The following is an 8,956-nucleotide window of genomic DNA, read 5'->3' as shown; positions in this document are numbered from 1 at the left end:
AGGGGTACAAGCGTGACGCGAAAGCAAATGACAAGTCAGCGTGAACAGTACGGGAGCACTGTTCATCTATTTATAGGTACGGAACGCAGCTCATGTAAAATTACAACCATGCCCTTTACATTTGCTAATAACTCTATAGTAATCCATCGGGGTCTAAATAGCTTTTTCCCTTTTAAGTCGATTTCTTTTTCTGCTATCACACTGAGGCTCCTCTGCGCTGTTGGGGACCTTCGGCATCCGAAGGTCCTCAAAAACAGGATTTAACAGTATTTCTGGAGTATAATGTGTGAACAGGTATCTTCGGACTCAAGTCGGCATCACAGTAGACCAGAATAATACGAAGGTTGGTACAGCGCCGAAGGTGTGAGCAGGAAAGCTTCGGCGTGACAGCAGAAAGTGAAACCGACTTAAAGATGAAAAGGCCATTTAGACCTCGACAGATTACTATAGAGTTATTATCAACTGTAAAGGGCATGAATGTAATTTTGTATGGGTTGTGTCCCGCGCCTATAAATAGGTGAACAGTACTCCCGTACTGTTCACGCTGACTTGGCATTCGCTTTTTGCGTCACGCTTGTACTATCATCTCCTTCCAGTTGAAGGTACACTTGTAATTCAATGATATTCCTGTTTATGCTTAATAATAATAGATAATTGTTTATGCTGTCTTTTATATTCCTTACATTTCATCCTTCGTCACTGTATGATGAATTTATGGAAATACGTCCTTCATAACCTTCGTCCAGAAACCATTATATCCTAAAGGAAATAATGCTTCGAAGGACGAAGGGCTTTAACGATTAACATTTTCTATGTTGCCTTGTTCTTAACTCTTAGCATTTGAGAACAAGTCCCCAACATTGGCGCCCACCTCCGGTGAACCCACTTCCACTCTTCGAGTTTTTTGAACACCTTCGGCGATCATAAACCTTCGTTATGGCGCCGAAGAAAGCTTCAGCGACTGGGGCTGCAGCTCTGCAACCACTGGATCACAATCAGGAGACAATCTCCCTTCGGGAGGCCTGAAGCCAGAAAAGGAAGGCTGTCAGCCCGACACCACCAGAGGACGAGATAGATCAAGAAATCAGAGATATGGAAATGCTTCATCAACAAGTACAGAGGAAGAAAGAAAAGATGGTCAGGCTAGCTGAACTGCAGAGGCAGATAGACGAAGCCTCTGAAGAAGTTCGTCATCTTGCTCAGGATGAACAACACCGAAGGCCTCAGCACCAAGACCTTCATCAGGAGGGTTTTCCCAATGAAGATGACTGGTATGACAATTTCCATCATGGGAATTTTGTTTTTGATGATGCCTCTCCTCTGTCCGCTGAGCTGCAGGCTACACCTTGGCCTCCGTCCTACAAGCCGCCTCAGCTTCCCGTATTTGATGGCCACTCAGACCCGAAGCAGTTTTTGATGAGCTATGAAGCAACAGTATCTTCGTATGGTGGCAATGCTGCAGTCATGGCCAAATCTTTCGTTATGGCTGTCAGGAGTGTTGCTCAAACCTGGTATTCCTCCCTTCGACCAGGAACGATCACTTCATGGCAGAAGCTGAAGGACTTGTTGTTAACTAGCTTTCAAGGGTTTCAGACGAAGCCGGTCACTGCTCAAGCTTTGTTCCAGTGCACCCATGATCACGAAGAATACCTTCAGGCGTATGTCCGAAGGTTCTTGCGTTTGAGGGCACAAGCACCAACGGTGCCCAACGAAATTGTCATTGAGGCCATGATCAAGGGGCTTCGGCCAGGACCATCAGCTCAGTACTTCGCTAGGAAGCCCCCTCAAACTTTGGAGAAGCTGCTCCAGAAGATGGACGAGTACATTCGGGCCGATAATGATTTTCGCCAAAGGAGGGAGGAGGCTTTCAGGTTTTCTGAAATGACCAGGGGCTTCGGAGGGAGGTTCTACCCGAGGCACGTTAGATCAATTCATAACTCTACACAAAATGATGATAGAGGGAGCCAACAGCAAAGGCCACAATGTTCCTCACAGGCTTCGGGGCAACAGCAAGGCTCCTTCCGACCACCAGCTCCAAGAGGCAGAGGCGCCAGGGGCTTCGGAGGAAGATTTGGCGATCAACCGAGAAGAATCTTCTGCTTATTCTGTGGTGAGAACAAAGGTCATACCACCAGGATGTGCCATGTTACCATCCAGAAGCAAAAAGAAATAGCCGAAGCGACAGCACAATAGGTTCAGCCGAAGCAGGTCATGCACACTGCTTCGTATCATTCGCCTTACATCCCAGAGTATGTAGGCAATCACCCTGCAGTTTCTGTTGCTTCGGCGAGTCAACCTCAGGCTTCCTGGCAACAACCTCCGCCTCCACCACCGCTACAACAAGGCCAGCAGCTAGAAGGGAGCCAATATGCTCCACACCAAAGGGATTTCAGAGAGCAGTCCGAAGCTCGCACAGTCAACAGCACTGTGCCAGAGTCAAAGCATATCTATTGACAAATATCCTACCTTAATAGCAATCTTTTTCATTCAGTTTTATTTTCTGTAATAAAGGACATTGTTCAGGTTTCATGAAAATAGTTTCGTTGATTCACACAAGGAAAATATATCTTCTTCACAGGCTTAAATTGTTGAAAGACATGTGACAACAAAAAGGACCTTCGAACTATTGAAAATTCTTCGGAGTAACAAAAAGTCGTTCTAAGGAACGCAGAGTAAGTTTGCCGAAGTCACAAAAAGCCGCTCCAGAGGGAGCGCAGTGTAGGTTTTCTGCTCCAAAGTCGTTCCAAAGGGAATGCAGAGCATATAGCGAAAAGTCAACGCTGATACCGCCTAAGTAAAAGGCGAAGCGCGAAAAGTCAACACGAATACCGCTGAAAGTAAAAGGCGAAGAAGCTCTTAAGGGAGGCTTACAGCGAAAAATAAACGCTGATTCCGCTGAAGTAAAAGGCGAAGAAGCTCCTAAGGGAGGCTTGTAAAAGATTTTGTGTTTTATTGCAGGGATGCGTGTGCATCTTCGGAATAAGCATCGCCTCACATAACATAACATCATCGCATCATGTCGCATAGCATAAGCATCATACATCATGTTGCATATGGCACAAGAGGTGGACACAATATTAATCTACAGAAGAACGTTTTGAAAAAAGGGAAAAATCACTGTCACAAGGAGATACATTATTGATCTTCGGAGGTGTAGCTTCGGAAAATAATTTCATGAAGCCTGGATATTATTCATCAGAACACTGGATATTGTTGAAAAATTCTTCTTCACGAAGCATGAAAAGAAGGGAAGGTGTTTTTTCGTCAAAGACTCAAAAGCGGTACGTGTAAAGTTTCATGCATCGTAAAGAATTAAGCAAGAAAAAACAGGTATATTACATTCAGGGTTACAAAATGTTACAATATATTACATCTCAAAAGTTTTTACAATAACACTTAATCCTCTCTCAAAACGACTTCTGCAGCTTCGTTTAGGAGCCGATTGACGACTTCGTCCATAATAGCTTCAGCCATCTTTTTTATTTCGTCGTCTCCTTTCGGCTGAGGGTCCGAAGGGGCTTTAGCAGAATCTGAAGTAGAACAGGATACGGCTACATTGCTATGATAAATTGCAAACGAATCTTAAAACCTAAAATTACAGCACAATAAAAACTATTAGATAATACCTAATTGACCTTCGGGCTCTGCGCTCTTCTCAGCAGCCTCAACTACTTCTCTAGCATCGTGAATGCCCTTTTCGCTTCTTTGAATAATCTCTCGGGCCATTTCTCGGCCACCATTATTCCAGATATCGGTGAAAAATTTTCCACCAACCATGCTAGCTTCGGCCGATGGATCCCTTACATCTTCGAAGGGCAAAGCACCTTCGGATTGCGCTAGAATCTTTACATGTTCGCAGCCTTTTTTCTCTAAAATAGTGGCAATTCCTCTGGCACCCGAGAAGGCACATATATCTCCACGGCTATTTAAAATTTCTTCGAAGGCTTCAGCTTCGTGGTCGATCCATTCGATGGGACCTTCGGGATTGCCTCTCGTAAAGTTTTCCTCACTTGAGAATGCGCCGACCTTAGCGAAGCTAGCCCTTAACTTCTTGACACATTCTATAGATTTGTTATAGCATCTCTTCTTGGACGACCGAAGCTCTTCAACAGTTCCTTCTAAGTGATCTGCCCATTGGTCGCTGAGTTCTCGCTTTGTTTCTTCAAGTATACGTTCTTCCTTGGCTCTGGCCAGTTGTTTCCGAAGATCTTCAAGTTCGCGTTTATGAGCTTCAGCTTGACCTTTAAAAGCAGCTTCGTCTTCCTTTATTTTATTTATCAATGAGTGTAATATTTTATCTTTCTCGAGACCTTCGTTCCTCAGTTCAAGTACTTCGGAACGAAGGTTGCTCAGGGCTATAGTACACCCTTCGTCTTCAGCATCTTTCTGTGCCCTGAGGGCATTGCTAAGTATCAGGCCCTGCAAAGAGAAATATGTGTGTGTCAATAGGTTTAAACAAACGAAAAATTTTGGTCTCAACAAAAAATGCAAAGATTCCATTTGTTGCACCTTCAAGCTATTATACGCCAGGCTGTCGGCCAAATCATTTTTCGACAGCACCGAGAGCCCGTCTTCCAGTGTTGGGAATCCGAAGCTCTTGCTTATCTCCCGACAGACAGAAATCTCTTTGCTGTCAGGGAGACAATACAAAAAGTCTTCTTCTCCACTGCCATTGAATATTAATGCCCCCTTTGGATACTTCAGTTTTTGGGCGTAAAGTTGGGCCTCTTGTTTTTCTTTTTCTGATAGTTGTTTCCCCGAAGCATGGCGAATAATATAATCAAGGACTTTGGGAGATGCTTCGGGGACAGCAGCACTGATTTCTTCAACAAAAGTTGGCTCTGCAATTTTTTCTTCTTCGAATTCCAGGGATTTTATTTTTGTGGGTTCTGAGGACCCAGCTTCGGCTTCAGTTTCTTGTTCTAGAGCCTTAGTATCAGAGATTTCAGTTTTTCCTTCGGGGATGACAGCAGTCTCCTTCGGAGGTGTGCTTGAAGATTTAATTGTCTCCAGAACATCTAGCACGTTGACCATTCTCTTCCTTTTCGGAGTCATTGCTGGCACCTTTTGGTTTTTTACTGCCTCAATATTTGCTGCAGGACTCAAAACTTCTGATGTTTTTGATCCCTCCGTTGCTTCTTTTACTTCTTCCATTTTTTCTGTGGACGGCGCTTCGGCCTTCTCTTTCGTTTCTGATAACAAAGTCTTTGATTGTTCCAATTCTATTTTTGTTGGCATTTCGGCCGTTTCTGTGACTTCTGGCAGCAAGGTTGGCTCGGTTGGTTTTTCAGCTTCGGTGGCCGAAGAGGTTTCTCCGGTAAACTCAGGCACCGAAGCCGGTTCAATATAGCGCGGCCGATGTGTGAGGACCTTTATCTTCTTTCTTTTCGGTTCTGGCTCGCTAGGAGCAGTTGCAGCTTCTTCTTTTGCAGAGGTTGTGTTTTTTCTCTTCTGCCTTCGAATGGGATAGCAATAGTCAGGGTAGACAAACCCGATTGCATCAAATACCCGATTTAGCCTCTTCTTTTTTCGGCCTCCGAAGGCTGCTGACATTACAGTGTCTTCGGCCTTCGAATAAGCCCCAAGCAGTTCATCACTTAAATTTTCAATGCTTTTTAACCAGTCATCATCTGGCTCAACGAATTTATCTCCAAATTTAAAAGTGTATTTCAACCTGATAAGTCCACCTTCGTCGGCCTCTTTTATGGTTTCTTGTGGCATTTCCCATTTCTCCGCGAGCGGCCATACCCTGAAGGCGGTATGCTCTTGTACTAAGTCCCTCGTTCCAATAAAAGAACAGATAACGCCGAAGGCCCTCTGGCATTCTTCGGCAGCTTCATTCATTTCAACCTTCGGCCTCCGAAGGCCGAAGCTTTGCCAAATAGGGCGTATAATTATACCTTTGATATCTTCTCGTACTGTCAGATCATTCTTCACATAAAACCATTCTGTCATCCAGTCGCCGGGCCATCTCTTCCGAAAGGTTGGCACGGGGCAGCTTGACCCGGACCGAGAAACGAAACTGTAGCAGCCAAAATTATTGTGATACTGTTCCTTACCCCAAGGTTTTGTTTCGTATGATAATTCGTGTATATTGCAGAAGCTTTTTGCATCAGGCTTCAGACCTTGGCTTCTCACGGCCCACACGAAGATATTCAGCCTTATGATTGCTTCGGGGGTAAGTTGGTGAAGATAGACTTCGAAGATTTTCAACACCTCCACGACGAAGCTGCTCAAGGGAAATCGCAGTCCAGCTTTCAAAAAGCTTCGGAACACTACGACTTCATTCTCTTCAGGGTGTGGGCACGTTTTTTCCCCTTCGTCGGCCCTCACAATGGATAAATCCCGGAAATACCTTCCTCTCATGTTGACAAGATGATTCTCTTTGATAGTTGATTTACCATAAACTGAATGGCTTGGTCGCCAGGGACGATCTTCGGAGTCTTCACCACCACTGTCCACATCATAGCTGTCACTGTCACCAGTATCTTCAGACAAACCTTCCAGAATCTCCTTGGTGATTTTTTCTGTATTGGTCTTTGACATCGCTATAAGAAACCCCAAGTTTTTCTCTTCGTCCAGGCTCAGCTTCATCTCAGCAGCAGTCTTCTTATCCTCAGACATCTTCGGAGACACTAAAAACTATTTTCAAAGCCGAAGCTTCAAAACTAAAGGCTTAACAAATCTTAGTGCACAAGAGCTAAAAATTGAGTGAGCGGGAGCAGTTGGCCAGAGAGCGTGTCAAATGAGTTTGCGGTATGACCGTATTTATACGCCAAGTGCGTTGAAAATTGAAAGACCCCGCTTGTCAGTGAATGTTGCTATTCTAGCAAAGGGAAGGTGTTTTTTCGGACCTTCGGCGTAAAGCCTTCATCCATGTCGCAATCTAAATTTATTATTTTAAACAAATTAATATTGCGAGGGGCTACTGTTGGGGACCTTCGGCATCCGAAGGTCCTCAAAAACAGGATTTAACAGTATTTCTGGAGTATAATGTGAGAACAGGTATCTTCGGACTCAAGTCGGCATCACAGTAGACCAGAATAATACGAAGGTTGGTACAGCGCCGAAGGTGTGAGCATGAAAGCTTCGGCGTGAAAGCAGAAAGTGAAACCGACTTAAAGATGAAAAGGCCATTTAGACCTCGACAGATTACTATAGAGTTATTATCAACTGTAAAGGGCATGAATGTAATTTTGTATGGGTTGTGTCCCGCGCCTATAAATAGGTGAACAGTACTCCCGTACTGTTCACGCTGACTTGGCATTCGCTTTTTGCGTCACGCTTGTACTATCATCTCCTTCCAGTTGAAGGTACACTTGTAATTCAATGATATTCCTGTTTATGCTTAATAATAATAGATAATTGTTTATGTTGTCTTTTATATTCCTTACATTTCATCCTTCGTCACTGTATGATGAATTTATGGAAATACGTCCTTCATAACCTTCGTCCAGAAACCATTATATCCTAAAGGAAATAATGCTTCGAAGGACGAAGGGCTTTAACGATTAACATTTTCTATGTTGCCTTGTTCTTAACTCTTAGCATTTGAGAACAAGTCCCCAACATGCGCATAGCTTCGGCTCTGCGCCATCCTTCATATTCTTTGCGCATCTTCACGCTGTGGTTTTGATTTATGTCCGAAGGTACCTGTTTACACATTATACTCTAGAGACATTGTTAAATCATGTTTTTTTGGACTTTCGGAAGCCGAAGGCCCCCAACGCATGGCATACAAGAACTTCATTTTACGTAGAGGATCTAGAACGGTGGAAACAACCATCAGACCATGGATATCTATCCAATATTTCATAAACTTATCCTCTCTCCTAAATGATGCATACAAGCCAATATCGTCCTCTCTCCTAAATGCATAGTGCACAACTGTTCACGGAAGCCACGGCGCGTGTCAAAAGTATTGAATATGACTCCTTTTTGCCTAATGCATGTCCATATGCATGCCTCCGTTGCAACCGTAACCGTATCTTGTTTGCGTGCCTACTCAAACACTGTAGCTGTAGCACGAGCCAACCGTGCTATTTGGATGCTGCTTTTGGGTATCCATTGGGGTCGGTCTAAAATGTGATAAGGCTATCCGCAACAGTTACTCTTAAAATTTTTCCCCTATATCACTTTCCCCCCTATTTTCCCCTGTTAGGATTTATGGGCTTGGCCCAATTAAGATATTCAAATAAATCCCAGAAAATCTCAAAAGCCCATACAAGAGGATGGCTAGAGGATAGGTGGAACCATTAGCACCATATTGCTAGCTCTAGTGGAGTAGAGCTAGCTTAAATATGGAAGCCACACTCACTCACCAAGTCATGGATGAGAGGAGAGAGTGTGGAGAGCCACACGCGCGCGCGCGCTCGCTCGCCTGGCCGGGCCGGGCCGAAGGGCGCGGGCGCACGATATGCGCGTGAATGGTCCGCCGAAATCCGGCCCCTCGCCTTGCGGGGGCGCGGCTACCTTTTGCCGTTTGATTTTTTGGTTTCTTGGCTGTTACGCTTATCCTAACCGATCGCTATAAAATCTCAACTGATTGCGAGATTTTCGTTGGCGGATAAGCACGGGGGTCGCGGACTTGGCCTTATAAAAGGAGCCCGGCAGCCAGCCTCCAAATCATCCTAGATCCCAGTTCGCTTTCGCCTCTCTTCATGCTGAGCCGCCTTTTAGTTCCCTTTGTCCCGACCGCAGAGGTGCATCTACGATTAGGAGAGCAGGTCTCCGGAACCCTTCGTCTTCTAGATCCTGCACCGGGAGAGGGCGAATAAGGTTTTTGGGAAGCGTCTTCACGCGACTGCTCGTGATCTGCTGACCTCGTCGACCCTGCTGATTTCGCTACTTCGACATCGTCGACCCTGCTGATTCCGGCGCGTGCCATCTATCAGTAAGTCTAATCAGTACGCATCATCTGATTTGGCTTGTTATTTCAGTTCTTCTGATTTGGTCA

Source organism: Zea mays, chromosome 3 (genome assembly GCF_902167145.1).
Source record: "Zea mays cultivar B73 chromosome 3, Zm-B73-REFERENCE-NAM-5.0, whole genome shotgun sequence".
Lineage (NCBI taxonomy): Eukaryota > Viridiplantae > Streptophyta > Magnoliopsida > Poales > Poaceae > Zea > Zea mays.
The sequence above is the reverse complement of the archived record's forward strand: the minus strand, read 5'-3'. Positions refer to the sequence as shown.